We start from the raw sequence: 21,087 nt of genomic DNA on the forward strand, positions 1-21,087 counted from the left end.
CAAGTCTCTACGGTCTGACGACTTTTTCCTTCGCGTCTCTCGGCAGGGTTGAGCCGGCCACTTTATAGCGTTTACTCTCCATTATCTTTCCCCATCAACTTGTAGACACAAGAATTTGTGGTCAAACTACATTTTAACACGAAAAGGGAGGGATACTTGCAAGATTGGCTAAGGATCCAGGAGGTTCGGAGGTGGCTTCCTTACACAGAAAGAAATTCCACTTGTGCAATGTTTGCTAGTTGTACACAATTTGTCACATGTGACCCCTGGAGTTATACATGGATATTCTTCGATTGATGAATCCATGACTTGGAAAGGGTCTTTTGTTTCTCAAGCAAAGAGTTTCTGGTTCAGTCCACGGCTAAAATGATAGGAGCCATAGGAAAGCTGGTTGCTGGCCAAAATAGCCTTGATCCTTAGGAATAGGTAGATAGTATTCTAGTCAGCTTGACTGGGCAATAATGGAGGAGATATCATCCCATGTTGTGATTGGCTCTGGCCTCCCCAGTTGATGACTACATCAGGATAGAATTTGGAACAAATGAACAAATGAACCTTATAGTCAGTATAAGTTTTCACAATTGTTCACATATTTTGTCAAAATGGGAATTGTAATGCAGGGGTTATAGTGTACAGGGTAAAGTTACAGAGCTACATTCAAAGGGGGAGTTTCAAGGAAATAGAGTGAGTAATATATAAAAATAAATATAATAGAGTACATGGGCTTCTGTTTGTTTGTGTATGTATGTGTCTGTATATTTCCCTAATCTACACTGAAAGGAATGACTAGAACTTTCCAAGAACTACCTTTTACTTAAGTCTTTCCATGTTTCATTGTCAAACATGATTCTGACACTGAGTCACAAGTTAATTTTTCTCTCATCAAGTAAAGCTGTAGTAAACTACAGAGAATGATAATTGACACGGGAAAAAAAATCAAATACTGATTGTGAAGGCTCTGGTAAAGAAAATTTTGGGAATTGTCTGCACTTATCTGTGTGATTTAGCAAATCAGCCAGGAAGAGATCACAATAAAAATGATTTGTTTTTTTGTTAAGTTTTGGGAAAATCTGAAAGGTCACTGTGCATAACTGCCTGCTTCATTTTTGTGTTCATCAAAGTACAGCTGTCTTTCATTGGTTTCCAATTTGATGAAACTGTATACTTAATGTTTTTATTCTGTATGGCTACTGTTATCAAATTCTACTGTTTTCAATGAAATTTCATTCTAGCCGTTTTTGTTTGTTGCACCCCTTTCAATATGATGAATGGTGACACCACCATAGCTTGGATAAGGTGTATATTGATGTATGTTTCAATACCAGCGTTATCCATTAACATTAATATCCAGCAGTATTATGCCACTGGATTATTCTTCTTCCTGTACAGTCTTTGAAGCTTTTAGTGTACATTCTGGAAACTTTGGGAATAATTCAAGGATGTCCCTTAGGCCCTGGGGCAAATGTTAATCTTCTCAAAAATCTCTCCCTTTCCTATCATTTAGTATGGTGTATACTGTGTAAAATATGAAAATATGTAATCTTCTACTACTTCTTGTTCCATTATTAAGAATTCAGGTAGAATTCAGTATTTGGAAAGGCGGTAACTTCTATTTTCTGATTAATATTTCTGTCGAAATGTCCTTGTGTGTCTGCGCACATCTAAGCATCTGCACAAGAATAGTTGTTGCCTATTAGCTGCATTTTTACTTTCTCTAGACTTCTCAGAAGGTTATATCCCCACCTTTCACTTTATAACTGGTGATAGATCTCTAATCTAAAAACTATTGGGAATACAGAATAATGGCATCTTTGTGTCAGTTAGTGTATGAGATAGTAATGTTCCTGTACTACAAGAAAATGTCAAGTACTTTTTTGTGAATATATAAGTTGCTTATCAGTACATGATTTGCTCCCTCCCCCAATGTTATTCTTAAGAAGTGAAAGCTAATGGCACAATAAATAGGTTCAACTAATGAATGTATGGCACCTTAAGTTTTTATGGGACAGAAGTAACAGCAACTGTGTGTGTGATTTAATGGCCCTTATTTATGGGAACCAGCTCCATTGATCTCAGCTCAGTTATTTTTTTAATAAAAAGGTGAGATTTGTAAAGGGTTTTCTTCTCATATGAACTGATTTCCTACTTTCATCTTTAAAAACTAATATGAATATAAAATAGGATTCTTTGCAGAAATGTCTATATACCTGCTAATAGATAGCTTGCTTTTTATTGTAAATTTGGTTATAAAGCTGGGATTTATAACTGAATGGAAAGATAATGTAGTAATGTTGTAATGTTGTCATTTTATTTGTCATTGACTTTAAGACAGCCTACATTCAAATAGTTTGCTTCTCTCAACACCACTACAGTAAATGTTAGAAACTGCTGATTGAAGCATGGTGAACTAAAATCAGTTCTGAATGTTGCAGAACCGACATACTGTTCATTGTGCCTTTTATGTTTTTTTTTCAAACGGGATTCAATATTTTTAAATGCCCAAACCGGGTGACTATAAATGAGCGCCCCTGCATTTTCTGACGACAGGAATTTATCCGCATTTTAGGCGATACGTTCCGTCCTAAAAGGCTCGCGTCTCTGAGCAGAAAAAAGGCGCGAAACAACTTTCCCGCCAAGCCTGGTGCACCTCGTTGCTACCCGCCCCCCCTTCAGGCAATAGCCTCCTTCCCTTCCCAACTTCTTTCTCGGGAGCGTTGGATCTTTCCAGCGCCGAAACCCAGCCTCTAACTTTGCGGCCGCGCTGAACTCTTGAACCCAGGGCGAGAAAGGAGTTTTTAAGAGTACCCCGGGGTGACGCGGTGGGAAAGTGGAAGTCTCTCCCCAGGCGAAGGCAAATGAACATTCTGGGGTGACAAAAGACCCCTGCACCGGTGCCCAGTTCAAAGGCGGCAAGGCCGGCGACCTGCCTCATGAAAGGCCCTGCGAACGCCTCAGTCAAACCCGGGGCAAATTTGCAAGCGTGCTGCTTTTGTTATGCTGATCGGCCGAGGGGCTGCGTGCGGCGGGGCGCCCAGCGAGCCTCCTTGTTCTCAGCTTTGAGGATTGGCGGCTAGGCGGCCTTTGAAGTTGGGGGCACTTCCACTTTCCCGCAGGCCTGCAGGTTGGGCCGCCCATACGGGGCCACCGCCGCTCTCGCACTTTCGGGCTCCTGGGCTGGCACGACGCTCGGCCTCTGGACCAGAATATTTCGCGCGAAGTTGGTTTGTGAAGAGAAGCGAGGATGAGATGGAATAAGGCGCCGCATTGAAAACTTCAGCATAAGCGTGCAGGGTTCTTAACCCGTCGTCCGTTCGGACTGAGGCGGCTTATAAATGTAATAAATGATGATGGCAACGATGACTTCAATTGGAGCGGGATCGGGGGAAAAAAAAGGACACTTGAAACGTGTGGTTGTGAACTGCATTGGAAAGTTTCATTGGGCCGGTGGTTGGTGCTTTAACGGGCCCCAAAAGTCAAAACTTTCAAATTTCCTTGGCTTAAGAGAATGAAGTTTAGGCATGTCCTTTACTCCCCCATTGAAAGCAAGAAGACTCCATCTGAATACCTTTGTTCACAAGTAGCTGCCCCTTCAGATCAATGAAATTTACATTCAGGAAAATATATATTCTCCGTGCAGTCTGGAATGGAGGCTAGGAGGCTAGGGGTTTTGTTCGTTTTGTTCATGCAAATATTCATCTGTCACAAAAATGTAGTGACTGCCTTGCACAAGGTTTACTGAATACCTCCACAGCAAAAATGATGGCTTCCCTATTATTTGCTCCCCAATACTCTAGAAGTTGTGTGATAAAACGATCCGAGGATAATTTACTTTCTTCAACCTTCTTTGTGGTCTGTGATCATATAGCAAGTTAGCGCAAATCAAATTGGGTGTGATCAGGGTAGGATACTTTTATCTTACAGGCTCTGGCTAATATTGCAATGTTACACACTGATGAAGGAAGGAGCTGGTGGAAGAGATCTTACCTTCCCTCTACAGTGCTGCTGCTTTGCTCTGAGAATCCCCAGATTTATGGGCTATTTCATTGAGGGCTGATAAGGAAACTTGATGGAGGCTGTTACCCCTTTGTAGTATTTAACATGTGGATGATTACATGTCTAATAGAACAAGAATGCAGAGTCTGTTAGTTTATGTAATGGAATCATTACATAACATTTTTCACATCTTTATATTCATAAGACTTAGCTATCCAGGTTTCAGACTGGATATATTAATCCATAGTAACACATTTTGGGCATTGCTCTTTCAATTTATTGGATTGTTTACTAAGAGCCTGCAAGACTAATAATTAATGGGAAGATTACACTTTTGTTATCTGAATGGTTACGGTAACTTCAGAGCCTTTTTTTTTTTTAACCTGGAAAGAATTTTAAATGAAAGACTTGATACCATCTTAAATTTATCAGAACTAGGTCAAATGATTTGGAGGTTTTGCTTTATTTTGAAATAGTAACAAAGAAAACAAAACTTTCAGATTTTGCATAAAATAAAAACACAATAGAATTATACTAAGACAGAAATACTGACTGAATTACCTCTAACTAAATTAAACCTAATTTGACAGAAAACAAAACTCAAGATATCTTTTTACAATCTTCTTGATTACAATCAAGGAAATCATTTTTCTTTAATGCAATTGATCTTTTTATTTCTTAAATACCCTGTAAAGTAACACCCCATATTACAAAACAAACTACAGAAGAAAATCTTTTTAATATATAGAGAAATATAGATATATAGTACATAATAGCATTAAAAAACTTACACATATCAACTTTATTTCAATACACAATAAGTAAATACCATTTTAAATAAATCTAGCAGCTCCTAAGAACTTTATGAAAAAAATAATATAAAAATGTTCGAAAATATCCTTTAACTATTATAAAATTGCTAAACTTGATTTTTAAAAAAATAAAAATACTATTACATTGAAACAGACAAATCTAAGGATTCTTTTCATTATTACTGTAGTCCGAAACCTAGTGATAAAAAAAGTTCAGAAGATTTTATAGTTTTTCCAAAACTGATCCTCATAATTTCTGAATCACAAGTTATTGCCAAAATATACATCTATAATTGCTTCTACTTAAGGTTCATTTTTCACATTAAACTTTAAACCTTACATTCAAGATAGTATAAATTTTGTTTTGATTTGATATTTATATGAAATAATGGTAGAACATAGAGTTTCAGGGAACTGAATAAATGAAATGTTTATTTTAAAAGAAAGAATAATGAAAATGACAGCTAAAACTATAACTCATTAATGAAGATCTGTATACTGTTAAAAACCAGACACCACTGGAATAGCATATTCCAGTAAAATGGCTTTTCTTGTTGACACCAATAGCACTATAAAAAATTTCCTTTTATTATTGTTTTTAGACTATCGTGGGTGAAATATGACCTTAAATCATTATTATATAATTGTTTTAAGAATTTCACCCAAGTTCAAACTGAATTTCATCTTCAGCTTCAGAACAGTAGCAGTATCTTCAATTTAAGCATATTTTAATGAACCAATACAGGACAGGGTCTTTGGCCACTTCAAAGGAACCTGAGATGCTCCCCTATCTGAAGGGAGTCCATTATGGAAGTAAAACTCTTAATATCTCTCTATTGAAAACTTAAGGATAATTTTAAAATGGATCCTTCTGGGTTATTCCAAATATGGATTAAAGATCTATAATGTTCTTTAATGCCTATCAATGGCTTCATGTCTTTAAAACATTAAAATAGTATCAGTAGTTTTGAGATTATGGTTGATGTATCAAAAAACTGTATTTAGAGAGCATTAGACTCCCCAAAGACAATCTACTTGAAACAAGAGACATAAGTTTTTCTTGTTGGAAGTAAAATAACATTGAGGTTTCATTTCGGAAACTGTATTTTAATTTATATAATTTTATGGGGAAATGTTTAAATGTTACAGATATTAATATAATATTGAATTATGTCCCACATTTTGAAATTTGACTTCAAATTTGTCAGAAATTATTGTTATAGAGGAAATGGCTCAAATATTATATTAAGAAATTGGAAAAGTTGTATTATTCCAGATGTTAAGGAATGTATTTTGAAGATCTGTGATTTGTCTGTTTTCAAAAAGGCAATTCGTAATAAATTACAATAGTAATAATACAGTAGAATAATATAATAGTCTGTAGTATTAGCAAACCAGTGATTACTGATAATTTTAATGTATAAGATATGTACGTGTGTATATGTTTAGCATCTTAAAATCCTATTCCTTTTTTCAGTTTTTCAGTTCTTGTTTTATTGTGTGTGGATTTTTTTTAGTGTAGTTACTGTTTTGTCAGTATAGGTAGTCCTCTATTTATGATTACAACTGAGCCCAAAATTTTCACTGCTAAGCAAGACAATAAATAAGTGAATTTTGCCCCATTTTACAACCTTCCTTGCCACAGTTGTTAAGTGAATCATTGCAGTTGTTAAATTAGTAACATGATTGTTATGTGAATCTGACTTCCCCATTGACTTTGTCAGAAGATCGCAAAAGTTGATCCCCTGACCGTAAATATAAATATCATAAATATATGCCACTTGCCAAGCATCCAAATTTTGATCACATGACCATGGGGATGCTGCAACAGTCGTAAGTGTGGAAAACTGTCATAAGTCACTTTTTTCAGTACCATTGTAATTTTGAACAATTGCTAAACAAATAGTTACAAGTCAAGGACTACCTGTATTTTGAAAAATGGTTGGAATTGTCTTGTAATTAGGGTATAATGGCCTGAAGAGAAGATTTCTTTAAATATGCAGGAAATTCAAATTAGATAAGTCATATATAAGTCTATATAGTGAAAAATTTAATGCTAATTTGAAGTAATGCCAACTGAAACAAATTGATACAAATTTAATTTGGGGTCATTGTTGTTCTCTGACCTTAGTTGTTTTCTTGCAGATGTTTCCCTTAATATCTACTATCTCATATTGAGCTACTATAGTTCTTATTGTTATCAACTAAGTAAAACCATCTTTGTTACATTTATCAATAGCTTTTAGCTTATACATATCTTAATTGTGTTTGCATTCAATCCTTATATACAATCAATGTCCTGTTATTGCTTTTTCCCCCAGGGTTTAATTTCCCTTCAATATTCAACTTAACATTTGATATTATAATTTCCAAGTTTTAGATGACCAGAGTTTTCCTCATCTCAACTCCTACATTTCCTCCTTTTTATAATAAAATCTAATATTCTAAATACACATCTATCTATCTAATTTGGCGACATTGTTGCTCTCTGAGCTTAGTTGTTTTCTTGCAGATGTTTCATTACCCAACTAGGTAACCTCCTCAGTGCAAGGACCCTACTGAGCTAAAAATATTCCAAAAATTGATTAAAAATTACTGTTATTTCAGTTAGTACAGTACAGGTAAAACATGTCATTTACATGAATGACTGATAAAGGTATATGTAATCAAAGGGACAACTTATTGCAACTTTTGTAATAAATAAAAATCTTTAGGACACAAGATAAAAGATAAATGAAAATTATGAATTGCTGTGACCACATTATCAGCCTAAATAGATCAATAATTGGCATCTTGTTGCTACTATAGGAGGAAATTATCATTTCCTTACAAATATGAACATCTAAATTATGTAAATAAATCATATTTTCTGCAAATTGTAAGTTTTTTTGCTTAGCCCCAGTATAAATAGCTTGGTAATGTTATAGAAAAATAACATGTTAGATACTGCTAGAAAAATAATGGGTTGGTATTACAATTTCTAACCAGGAGGGAGGACCTTTAAGGAGTTACTTTTTAGTATTATTTAGATGGCCAGATAACTTTAAAAGATACATCCTTTAATAGTCTTGTATCAAATTTCATACAATTTATTGTAACTTTGTATTTAAGTTAGGGTTTGAAATCAGTTGGTTAAAGTTACTGGTAAACTTAAACACGTAAAATGTAGGCTAATAAGAGCCATTGATTTAATCTAGCCTGAGTATCTGGAATAATATAACAACCGTACTGCATCATGTAGATTATGCATCAGTGTTACAGGTAGGATATTAAATAATTTTAATTGTTAAAATTCAGTTTTAAAATTTGTGTAATATATGGATCACACTGAAAAATCTCCTTACCCAGTTATAGTAGTTTTTGAAAAGATAGCAAGGTGGGGACCAGCCTGACTTCAAGGATCATGCTGTATCATAGAGAGGAGACTGCCACTGGGAAGTTATTTCTGTGGGATGCAGCTTCACAGATTTCCCACAGGATGGGTATCCAAAAATCTTCTCCCAGCTAGATTTGGCAAGGCAGGGAGATTCTATTTAGAGGAGTTAACAAAAGGCCAAGGTGTATAAAGATTTATTGATAATTATCAGCATCCCAAACTAGCTTGGAAAGTTACTATTGAACTGGCTAGCACTTGTCAACGAGCAGCATTCTGTCTTGCAATTTCCAAGTTGTCTTCAACTGTAGCCCCAATAAAATAGCCCAAGGAAAAACAAACACTGACTCACTGTTTTCAGCACCCCAGGATCCAGGAAGGATGGATGCTAGGCTGATGTCATGAGATTGCCATTTGCGGCTTCCTGCCACTTTGTCCACAGACTTCACTTTTTGGGAGGCGCCAGTGAAGGTTGCAAATGATGATCACGTAGCTGTGGGATGCTGCCACCACCGTAGTTAAGATAGTGTCCAAGTTGCAGTCACATGACTACGAGGAAGCAGTGACCGCAACAACTATGAGGAACGGTTTTAAGTTCCCTCATTCAGTGCTGTTGTAACCTAGAATGGTTACTGAAGAAGTGATCATTAAATGAGGACTCTGTAGATCAGTGTTTCTCAACCTTGACAATTTTAAGGCACGTGGACTTCAACTCCCAGAATTCCACAGCCAGCGTTGCTGGCTGTGGAATTCTGGAAGTTGAAGTCCACGTGCTTTAAAATTGTCAAGGTTGAGAAACACTGCTGTAGATGGAGCTTGGTAGAAAGCATAGGGAATGGGCTTTAAAGGACAGGAGAAAAAGTTGCTACCAAGGCAACAGTTAAGTAAGGGGAGGTTCTTGAACTTGGGGCCAAGAAACTAATTTGAAAAAAATGTCTTGGGAAAGGCCATTTCTAGGACACATAAGTGAGGTAGCAGGTAAGCATATTCATACTTGCATGATTTTGTACTATAGCTATTATAATAAGAGTAGTCCTCACCTACATGGCTTTTATTTTTTTTTAAAGTCTGGTCCACCTTATAGAACTGACAAACTTCCATGGAAGCAGAGGGTTCTGTACCAATAAAATTCTGTATTGCCGAAAAGCAGTCAGACCCCAGGCATTCCTTCAGATGTTTAAGACATAGAAACAGGAGATCCTCACATCTGTTTAACTTTGGGTAGAGATACAGAGCGGGGTACTATTATCAAATTAATTATATCTGCAGTAACTTTTAGAGGTATTGGAGAAGACATTCAAGAATACCATAGATCTCCAAGAAAACAAATACATGAATTGTTAAAAGTATCAGACCAGAGTTCTCATTTATGGCACAAATGAAGAGACTTGAATTATCCAACTTTGGAGATGTTAAGCCAAGACCTAATTTTCTGGAGAAGGTGCTGGCAAACTGGAAGGAAAGAAGAGGACAACTAGTAGCAAGGTGGACAACCTCAATTATCGTGGTGCTGAGCAGAAGATCCGAATGGCCAGGTTTTCTCCATTATTATGGAGAAAAAAATATGCGGTCACTAAGAGTTGGCACCAATTAACGGCACATCATTAATTTTTTTATTTATACCTTTAGAGCAGTGGTTCTCAACCTGTGGGTCGGGACCCCATTTGGGGTCGAACGACCATTTCACGGGGGTCGCCAAACAAGGCTGTCCGCCATTTTCCCCCCTTTTCTTTGGCCACACCCCTGGCACCCAGTGATGCATAAGTGGTTGGGGGTCACCACAACATGGGGAACTGTATTATGGGGTCGCGGCATTAGAAAGGTTGAGAACCACTGCTTTAGAGTATATTAAGCAGCATCTGTCACCTAACTTGTTTTAAAAAATAAAGTCAATAAAAGTCCTTTGGTGAAAAGGAACATTTCACCTTATGATTACATTAGGTGGTATGGTAGATCATAGAAAATAAATGCCCATCATAGAAAATAAATGCCCATCATAGAAAATAAATGCCCATCATAGATATTCATTTTTATACTATGATGCTGAAGCCCCTTTTCTTGCTATTTTCTCTGTTGAAATTATCCCAGCCAAGTCCAGACTGCTTGCCATGTGAAGCAAATAGCAATTTGCTGAAGTATTTTCGGTACTACTCAATCGAACTGAATCTTTTATTAATTTTGTTCTACTTTTTTGTAATGCTAGTTTCATAAAGGATAGAAAAGCCAGAGATATGAAGTCAGAGTGGAATTACAGAACTGTGAAAGAGGGAATAAACGTCTCTGCAATTCTCAGTCAGTGACATCTCCAGCAAACCACAATAATGGCAAAATAATGTCGTCTCATGCATATCATAATTTTGCTATCATTGTTATTTGCTGTGAACATTATTAGCAGTGCAATAGAAAAAAAGTGAGCATTTCATAATTTTACTGAACTTGTTAATAATATATTAACACTGTCATGTGTAGCTCTCCTGAATGTCATTGAACTCAACTATCAGCCCTAGTTAGCTAGATTGTTCAATGGTCATGGATGGTGGAATCGAGCTACGTCTAGTCATATTTTGTCTACCCCTGCTTTAAACTTTGATTCCACATACATGGTTACGATTATGGTCTATGTCTTTATTGTAAAAATACTATCAAAAACTACTTCACCCTTCGTCATGATATTCATTTACAATCTTTGAAGACAAGGCAGCGTGCTTTACAAAGACTTTTGAATGCAGATAATTCTTTTCAGCAACTTCTCCTTCACAATAACTAATAAAATATATAATTCTACTTACTAGAAAGAAACTGCAATTTAAAACACAATAAAGATCTTATTTTTAAGTGACTGTAGTTAGGGAATAAAATATATTCCAGCAAAACCCAATGCTAAATTTATTTAGTTATTACATTTCTGTGCTGCCCATCTTACTGATACAGCAACTCTGGATGGATTAAAATATAACTTACAATATAAAACCAAAATTAGAAAATTTAATTAACTTTCTTAGACTGTGATTATATTAATGTTGCTGGATTAAAAATGTGTTAATGAAACAGTGATAAGGAAAGGTAAAAACCTTTTGTGCAGATTTACATTCTGGCTTTTAATGTCTGCTGTGAATATTCACAAAATACTTGTGGAAATCTTGCAATTCTTAATTGCAAACATTCACTAATTTTATGATTTTATTGCTCTCAATATTTATAAATAACCAGTTAATGTTCATATATTTGAGCTTTGAACTTTCTCCTTCTTTGAATTGTGATACCAACATTGTAGTGTAATTTCTATATTTTAGTTGGGGTAATGATCCCACAACAGTACTATATTTTATTATAGATAACATTCAAGTTTGATTCTTGTTCTGTCTGTTGATGGATGTGGTAGTAAAAGTAATGAAAGTAAATATGTGAAGGCCATGAGAAATCTGCATTTTAATATTGCACAAAATAATTCATTACAGTTGAAATGAATACTCCTAGAAATATTTGCTTGATAACTATCAATGCAGCTAAGAATAGAAACTCAGATATATTCAAATGCTATATATAAACATATTTTAGTTTTACACTATTGGTTCAGGGTGCATTGTAAGTTAATGAACTCTTTAGAAACTGAACTGTTGATTTTATATTTCATTCTTACATTCAATCATTCATTCTGGATTTTTAAATTTTTCAGTGTGGAACATATACCATCAAAGCCCTGATGGTGGTAATAACTTTTGCAATGCATACAGAGATACACAGAGAAACATATATATATATATACACACAACTATGCACGTACACACAGAACTCTTTCTTAAATTATTAACCACAGCATGCTACTGAGCTGACTTGAGATGTTCTGAGTAACCAGTAGCCTTTTAAAATATTTTAAAATTTCCTTTCCATAATGATACAGAAGACACAACATTCCTTTGGTTTTAAATATGTGTGTGAGTGGATACATTTGCCTTAAAAGGATTTGCACTGTAATCCTTATATTCTCATATAATTATTTCTTTCAAAAGTGATTTAAGTGATTCTTTGTTTTATTGTTCTATTTTAATTGTAATATGCCCGACAAATCTGTATGTTGAAGATACTTTTGTATTACTATATTTCTATATCATTTTTCATGTATATCTAAACAGCTTGTGTAAAAATAATTATAATTCCATTGGAAATATTGTAATAAATAAGACATAGCAATTAATATTATTTAAAACTACAGCAACATTTGACCTAAAAAAGCAGGGCAGCAACCTAATCCACAGTTTCTTACAGTAATATAAAATTAACCACACTAATGCCACTATTTTTTCTCATTTGTTATTGTTATTTCATAATAGGAACACAGAGGTGAAAAAGAGTAAATAAGGAAAGAGCAGAAAGAAAAGCAGAGAAGAAAAATAGAGAGAAGGCAAGCAGATTAAAATGTAGGTTTAAAAGGTTAAAATTGGCTATGGTTGGTAATAATAGTGAATTTAACACTGAGGAGGTTATTAAGGCTGCAGTCTTGCATTCTCTTTTTAGCACAAAGACCCATTGAGTTCAATATGATTTTCTTCTGAGTTGACAAAGAGAATTATACAGGGAATTATAGGAAATAAGCCATGTACCCTAGGTAAAAGTAGAGCAAAGTATTTGAACACAGTACTGTAGATCAGGTCTGGGAACGCGATGGCTCAGCGGTGAAAGACACTGAGCCTGAAAGTAGATAGCCTGAGTTCAAGACCCAAGTGTTGCACAACAGGGTGTGCACTCGTTATTTGCCCCAGCTCCTCTCTACCTAGCAGTTTGAAAGCACGCAAACGTGAGTAGATAAATATGTACCACTTCAGTGGGAAGGAATGCTTTCTGTGTATCTTGGCATATAGTCATCCTGGCCACATGACCATGGAAAAGTCTTTGAACCATGCTGGCTCCCTTGGCTAAGAAATGGAGATGAGCACTGCCCCATAGAGTTGAACACAACTGGACAGGGGAAACCTTGCCTTTCCCTTTAGATCACATCACTGTTGCTACTTTCATGAAAATAGGCACATACAGTGTCACCAACATTAAATTTAAGCCCTATTGATATAAAAGGCAAGGTTACTGAAGGATAAGCATTACACTGTCCACTCAAATCAACAAAGGTCTTATTTGATAAAAAAAAAAAAAAATCTCTCCTTGGTTTCTAACCTCTCTTTAAATGAACTAATACAGTTAGAGAAGTTCATTTACATGTCTGAACTCATTGATTAAAATAACAATGTATGTTTTTTTTTTAAAAAAATGGAAATGGAAATAAAATTATGGAACCAACTCATTGTATGACATCTTTTCAGATTTAGTTCTGGCCTCATTTTATTTTGACTTCATTTTTGTTCTTCATCAGCTTGTAAAAAAATGCAAGCAAGATTAAAGCTTGCAATTCATTTCTTTTCTAAGTACATATGGCTCATAATCAGCTCTGGAATTATGCTAAAAATATTTGGGAATTAATTTCATATTAAACTGACCAATTATAACTGTGGAATGATGACTCATTTAACTAGGCCCAGAGCTAGATAACTGGGTGACCAATACATTTACATAAAGTATAATACGTGGCCCAGAGACCACTGGAATTGGGCAGCCAATAAATTTAAATAAATAAATAAGTAAATAATAAAATGTAAACCTACTAGTCTAAATCTAAAGGCATAGAAATACTCTTAATCTGAATATCATCAATCTTTTCTGGGGTTTTGGATACAGGGAACAAAGATTCCAGCATTTGTGAAGCTTCTAGGAGGGGTTCAGACCATTCAGATTTGTGCATTTCTTTTACACCTAATTCTTACCTCTCTTTCACACCTGGTTCTCACTTAATAGAACTTGGGGTTGTAGAATAAACAAAGTGATCACGAAGCCCAGTCTTTCCACTCTTGCTCTAGAATGAGAAAGGAGAACTGTAATGAAGTAATGTAAAAAATATTTAGAAATGCAGGAAATGTTTTTCATTTATATCTTAATTTTATTGTTGTAGGCTCAAAATCTGAGAATAGGGTAAGGAGCTAAATCTTTTTCTAGGATTTTGTTTTCACAATGAATTCCTATGACTCCTTTCTCACCATTAGGCAAAAATGTAAACAAAACAAAATGTACAACAATTTTGAAGAAGCATGTTTTGATCAGGAAAAATGATCCGTAATTCAAGAATCATTTTTCACTCCTATCCATTGTTTTAATTACTGAGAAAAAATTGGGCATCCCTTTCCAATTATCTGAAATATTTTGGAAAATCTATTTTGTTATGTAGTTGGCCTAGATATAAGGGGTTTTAGAAGGTATATACTATAGTTTGTAAATAACATTTCTAACACATAATAACATTTCATAAATATGTTTACTTTTGCTTTATAAAATATATGTTGTTCTCAAATGAATCTCTTCATCCTTATTGTTTAATAACCTACATCAATAATTTAATCTTTTTTAACAGACCATTTCGAAATTATTGAGGGACTTAGAATATTTAAGAAATGTTTCTTTTGTTGTATAAATCAAAGCTCATACATAGTTAATGTCTAATAGCATTTTTTGCTTATTGGGATGGAACTCTTAAAGAGGTATAGTTTTTAAAGTAAAAGAATAGAGTACATTAGCAATGTCAAAATAATTTAGAAGCCCTATAACAGGGACACTTTATGTAGACAATCTGATTCTGACCAAAAGAATCCTTTATCATTGAACAAAAAAAAAACAAAAACAAAAAAACAATGCCCGTAGCTAGTGACTATTCTTTCTAAGTTCATAGGTCACCAGGAACCCAAACAAATAATAGTTTAGGAATATTTGATCCTGCACTTTATTTTCTACCTCTGGATAAGCAGAACTAAAGAATCTTGAGATTGTCTAGGCCTTTTGGCCTAGTTCTTTTGCAGCAGCATACAGATTGAACTATATGCTAGGCAGCATTACTAGAGTTTTAGATTTCACAACTGAAAGTATAGTGGTGCTGTACGGTTGTCACAAGTGGAAGAATTTGTTCCAAGCTGAAACACATGTCAAAAGTTCCCAGCTAAGGTATTCTGGTCATTTCAATGCAAAGTAGCCGTTCCATCGAATCACATATCTATCTTAGTACAGAAACTAATTATTTTTTCTAATATTCAAAGAAAATTAATTTTTATATCCTTTTTTTGTAATATCTATCACATCAGGTAGCTTATAAGAAGAAAAGAATGTAATTATGTATTTTCTCTGACAGTGTAATTCATCTGTGCAGAAGGAATTCCTTCTATATTCAATAGATCTTATTCCAAAGATCTATGAGAAACATGAATTTGTTTACAGCCTTTTGTTCAAATTCAGTTTATGGGATTTTGTAGGACTTTCTCTGTACCACTTGACAGAAAGATGGCAGTCCGTCTTTAGTACCGGTGATCACACGTGGGCTTCTTTGAAATGATCCCCCATTAATGAGAAAATTATTTGTAAATGATTAGTTATTCACCCTGTTTAACAAATTAATTCTTAGATGTTTTCTTTATCTTTTAAGGACATTATATTGTATAATGAACTTGTACCAATGAACCTGTGCCATGTAGTAGATGGCAGCAGCTAACTGGCCTTGGCTGATCTTGAGTGAAGCAGGGTTAAGAAGTTTTGATGGCAAACCATAAAAAAATCTAGAACTATAGATTAGGTTGGGAAGAAGGCAATGACAAGTAACTTCTGCATTGCTACCAAGAAGGTTATGTGGTTATGTCCAGGTAACCACCAAGAGATGTATTCAACTAGAGAGTTCTTTATAATGAATTTAGTATTACCTTGATTTTACAGTTATTTTATTTAAAGAAATGCTTTGAAAGTATCACTTCCCACCAATACTGTACATGTGTTTCATTATTGCATTCCATGTTCCATGTAATATAGATGTGAATGACTGTGTATGCCTAGACGGTAATCTGAGCGTACATAAAACTAAAATTTCTGTGAAATGTTCATGGAGATGTGGATATATTTCATTGGCATAGTATTACTTTCTGTTGGCTATACATTGAAAATTCAGATGTACATTTCTAGCTAAGGGATTCTTTAAATAATTGACTATGAGCAATAAAATTGTGATGATAAGAGTTTTAGGACATTTCTAATGTTTCTGTAATATATACCAGTAATTCTTTATCTGACTAGTTTTGGGGAGATCCAAAGAAATGGGTCACAAACTTTCTTTTTTTTAATATTTTACAGTTGTTTGAGACAGGGATCTAAAAGTGTTTGCAAAGGAAATCATGCAACCATAATTGAATTTAAACAATTAATAAGGAGGAGACTTTTCACTAAAATAAAAGTATTTGAATTATCACAGCTAATCCTTTTCTTTGGATTTTTCAAGTTCCATTCAGGAACTGAGATTATTATTTATATTAGGATTGGGTAAGAAACACTTGTCCTACTTTGTGTCTGGATTTGTAGCTTGAAAAGTACCCCCACTGTTTAATTTTATTTATTTATTTTGTAGCATTGATTGGGAATATAAAAGCTCCCTCTTCCCATTATCCATCATAAGAAAAAGTTCAATGTTTAATGATACATATTACTATACAGGTAGTCCTTGACTTACAATAGTTCTTTTAGTAACCATTCAAAGTTACAATGGCTCTGAAAAAAGTGATTTATGACCATTCTTCACACTTATGACCATTGCAGCATTCCCATGGTCATGTGATTTACATTCGGATGCTTGACAACTGACTCACATTTATGACAGTCTCAGTGTCCTGGGGTCATGTGATCACCTATTGCAACCTTCTGACAAGCAAAGTCAGTGGGGAAGCCAGATTCACTTAACAACTATGTTACTAACTCAGTGGTTCTCAACCTTTTTAATGCTGCGACCCCCAACCGGTCATAAGTCGAGGACTACTCAACTGGTGCAGCACCGTTTACAGAATGGGACTTTTGGCGGGCTCAGCAGGGCAGAGACAGCCTGGACAATTCCTATTGGCTTTTGAAAGCCAATAGAATTAGACTCTATTCAAGATAGTCTATTCTATTGGCTTTCAAAAGCCAATAGAATAAAAGGGAGTAGCACAGCTAAGAAAAAGGGGGAAAAAATGGCGGACTGCGTTGTTTGGCGACCCCCGTGAAATGGTCGTTCGACCCCAAATGGGGTCCCGACTCACAGGTTGAGAACCACTGTACTAACTTAACAGTGATTCATGTAACAAATGTGGCAGAAAAAGTTGTAAAATGGGGCAAAACTCACTTAACAAATTTCTAACTTAGCAACAATAAATGTTGATCATAAGGTGAGGACTACCTGTATATAAAAAATAGAACTTCATGAAGAATTTTGAATTTTAGATATGTATATATCTCCTGCATCTCAAATGAAACACCTCATTATACGTTGAGAAAAAGCTTCACATAGCACATGCTTATTATACCTCCTGATTTACCCCTTTACCCAAAGACCTGGTTACAATCAATTTGTAATTAACTGACCTGTTCTGATCCCAGAATCACTAAAGAATGCAGACTGTACCCTTGATCTTGGCTAAAATCATTTCTCTAGAGTGAATTGCTAGGGATAAAGGAACTTGAATGGGTTTCATTTTTTCTACCTCTGTCTATATACTCAGAGGTGATTCTTTTATGGTATGTGCAGCATATTAAAGCAGCTTCTTTATCTATTGATAGTTAAGTTGAGCATTATTAGAGTTACACATTAACAAAGGTAACGAGAGCTTTACTGCATGGAGACATTAGTCTCCCCTTGATCTCCATTTTGAACTCCTTGCCTCTAGTCTCATTAGTGGATTTATCTGGGCTGATCAAGGGGGTCATTTAACTTTCAGACTTGTGGTAAGATTGAAAAAAGACAAAATAAGTGTTCTTGAATTATCTTTAAATAGTTGGGTGTCAGCAATAAACTTTTCAAAATATACATGTATATATATTAGAGGGGAGGGGGGAAGACAGAGAATTGAGCTCCAGACCTATTATCAGGGGACTAGTTTAATGGGTAAAGAATAAGAGTTAATTAGAAAGCAAAGATTACAGGAGACTGTCTTTGAAGTTAGGGAGTTTGTGTTTGTGGATATCTATATCTGGGTTCTTACTTAAATGAGCAGTCTCAAGTGAAAGAATATTTCGTTGGAAATGTCAGGCACACATATACACAGATTCCTATCACATGAGATCTTCTAACTGTAAGAATAATTAAACTCCTCATTCAGTGGGATTTTCCCCATCCTTCCATCCTTTTGCATCTTCTTAACATCTTCCCTCCTTCCCTGTTTTTTGGGATCTGCACAAAGAGATGAATGTTTTCATTAATGGCAGAGATTATTGGAATATTATATCTTGTCTTCTATAAAGAGCCAGTATAGGAAGTAATTAAGGATCTGAACTGGGTTTGGAGAAATTATATTCAAGTCCATTAAGAATCACGAAATTTCTTTTGGTGATTCTGGACCAATGATTTCTTAGCCCAAATTATTGTAGAATATAAAGACAATTTAGGTCTTTCTAATCTCACCATCACCAGTCAATTTACAGAATACAGAGCAGCAGAGCTGGAAGGGACCTTGGAGATCTTCTAGTCCAATCCTCTGTTCATAGCAGGAAAACCTATACAATTCTGGACAAATGTCTGTCCAATCTCGTCTTAAAAACTCCCTGTGATGGAGCACCCACAGCTTCTGGAGGCAAGACGAACCACTGATTAATTGCTCTCACTATCTAGAAATTTTTCATTAGTTCTACGTTGGGTCTCTCCTTGATAATTTTCTATCTATTGCTTCTTGTCCTGCCTCAACTACTTTGATTGTTCCTCTCTTCTCTGTGACAGCCCCTCAAATATTGGAAAACTGATATCACATCACCTCTAATTCTTCTCTTTGTTAGACTAGACAGACCCAGTTCCTGCAACCAATCATCATATGTTTTAGTCTCCAAACCTCTAATCATCTTTGTTGTTCTTCTCTGCATTCTTCAACATCTTTTTTGTATCATGGTGACCAGAACTGGACACAGTATTTCAAGCGTGGTCTCACACTTGTACTATATATACCATGTTTCCCCAAAAATAAGACCCTGTCTTATATGTTTTTGCCTCCAAAAGAGGCACCAGGTCTCATTTTCGGGGGATATCTTACCTTAAGACCACTGCAGCCAGACTTCCCATGCCCTGATACCTGTCACCGCTTGCACCATGAGGCTCATTGTGCCAATTGTGCTGTTGCCACTGCTCACACTGTGAGGCTCATTGCATTGCTGGCACCAATCGTGTTGTCAGGCTTGTCGTGCTGATCGCACTGATTGCGCCGCTACTGCCACTCATGCCATGATCGGTGCGATGAACCACGTGGTCTCCTGCTGCATTCGGTGCCAGTGGTGAGATCGGTGCGATGAGTGTTGTGTGAGCAGCCGCAGCAGCGCGACTGGTGAGACAAGACTTGTGCCATGAGTGGCATGGACTGCAAGCGGCTGCAGAAGAACTTGGGCAGTGGCATGACAGGTGTCAGGGTGTGGGAGGCCTGACTGCAACAGTCCTAAGGTAAGTGGGTGCAAAGCGGGTGGGGCAGTTCCACCCCCACCCCCGCTTGTTTTTTAGGCGTGCGTCTTGCCCAAAAACTAGGGCTTATTTTTGGAATAGGTCTTACTTTTGGGGAAACATGGGTAGGCATACTAATACTTCCCATGATCTTGATACTATTCCTCTGTTTATACTGTCGAGGGCTACATCGTCTTTTTTGGTAGCTGCAGCACACTGCTGGCTCATATTTAAGTGGTTGTCCACTAGGACTCCACGATCTCTCACAGTTAGTGCTGTTGAGTCAGTGCTGTGCATTTGGTTGTTCTTGCCTAGGTGAAATACTTTTTCTCACCCCTGACTTGCAATTTGTTGGATAGGGCCAGTGATCAAATCTGTTAAGCCTATCTTCTAAAGTGTTGGCTATTCTCCCCAGCTTGGTGTTGTCTGCAAATTTGATGAGTTCCTCTTCTATACCATTATCTAAATTGTTTATGAAGGGGTTGAAGAGTACTGGGCATAAGAGAGAACCTTGGGCTTCTGTCAGTGTTCATATGACATTTTCCCCCAGTATTACATAATTTCTAAAACGTTAGGGATAAAACCTATATTTATTAAAATTTATACTCCCTTTCTTGGAAATTATCTCCTTTTCCAAATCTCATATAAAATATAGACAAAGAACATGAAACAAATTTATGAAACACAAAAACAATATTTGCAAATACTGTCCATATTTTTGCATGTTCTTCTGTTTCATTAATGGTTTCCACCTTATTGACCATCAGGATTCTATTAAAGATTCTTCTCTGGAGCAGAATTAAGGTTGCCTGAAGGGGGTGGATGTCTGTTTGGTTATATATGGTTTTTAGGGCCATTTATGATCTTTTTAGTATTTTTGTATTTTTTTTTTAATTGGCAGCTGCCCAGAGTCATTGTGAGTCAGATGACCTATCAAAGGAAGAAAGAAAATTCTCATGCTGCAGATTTCAATATATACGTTTGCATTAGTTGTTACGTAAGGAATTTTGTAGCAACACATTCTTAAATTTGCATTCAGTTCCAGCTCTTCAACAATTCACTGGCTGAATTGCCATTGCACAAATCTGAAGAAACTCTTTTGTTTTTTGCTACTTAATGATCAGCAGACTAATCAATATATTAGTATTCATTTAAAAATATATATATATATGGATGTACCTCACAGCTGAACAGTTGTTCATACGTTGACTATATTTGAACGGCATAGATCCATCTGATCTCTACTTTGCAATCAGGAAACAAATTATTTACCATCTAGTTCATGAAGTTAATCGTTTAACTGTCCCTTGAGAAAAAGATAGAAAACGATTTATTGGATGAAACTCCTAGACTTCATAAGCACTACTATGGTATACATTCTGTATGAAGATTCG

General features: G+C 35.6%; 1 protein-coding gene across 1 annotated transcript in view; it reads left to right on the top strand.

Annotated features, from left to right (window-relative positions):
* Positions 1-21,087, top strand: part of CDX1 (caudal type homeobox 1) — a 36,036-nt gene that overhangs the window by 766 nt on the left and 14,183 nt on the right. The window lies entirely within an intron of this gene.

The sequence above is a fragment of the Crotalus tigris genome, unplaced genomic scaffold (assembly GCF_016545835.1).
Source record: "Crotalus tigris isolate CLP2741 ecotype Arizona unplaced genomic scaffold, ASM1654583v1 scf7180000017754.2947050, whole genome shotgun sequence".
NCBI lineage: Eukaryota > Metazoa > Chordata > Lepidosauria > Squamata > Viperidae > Crotalus > Crotalus tigris.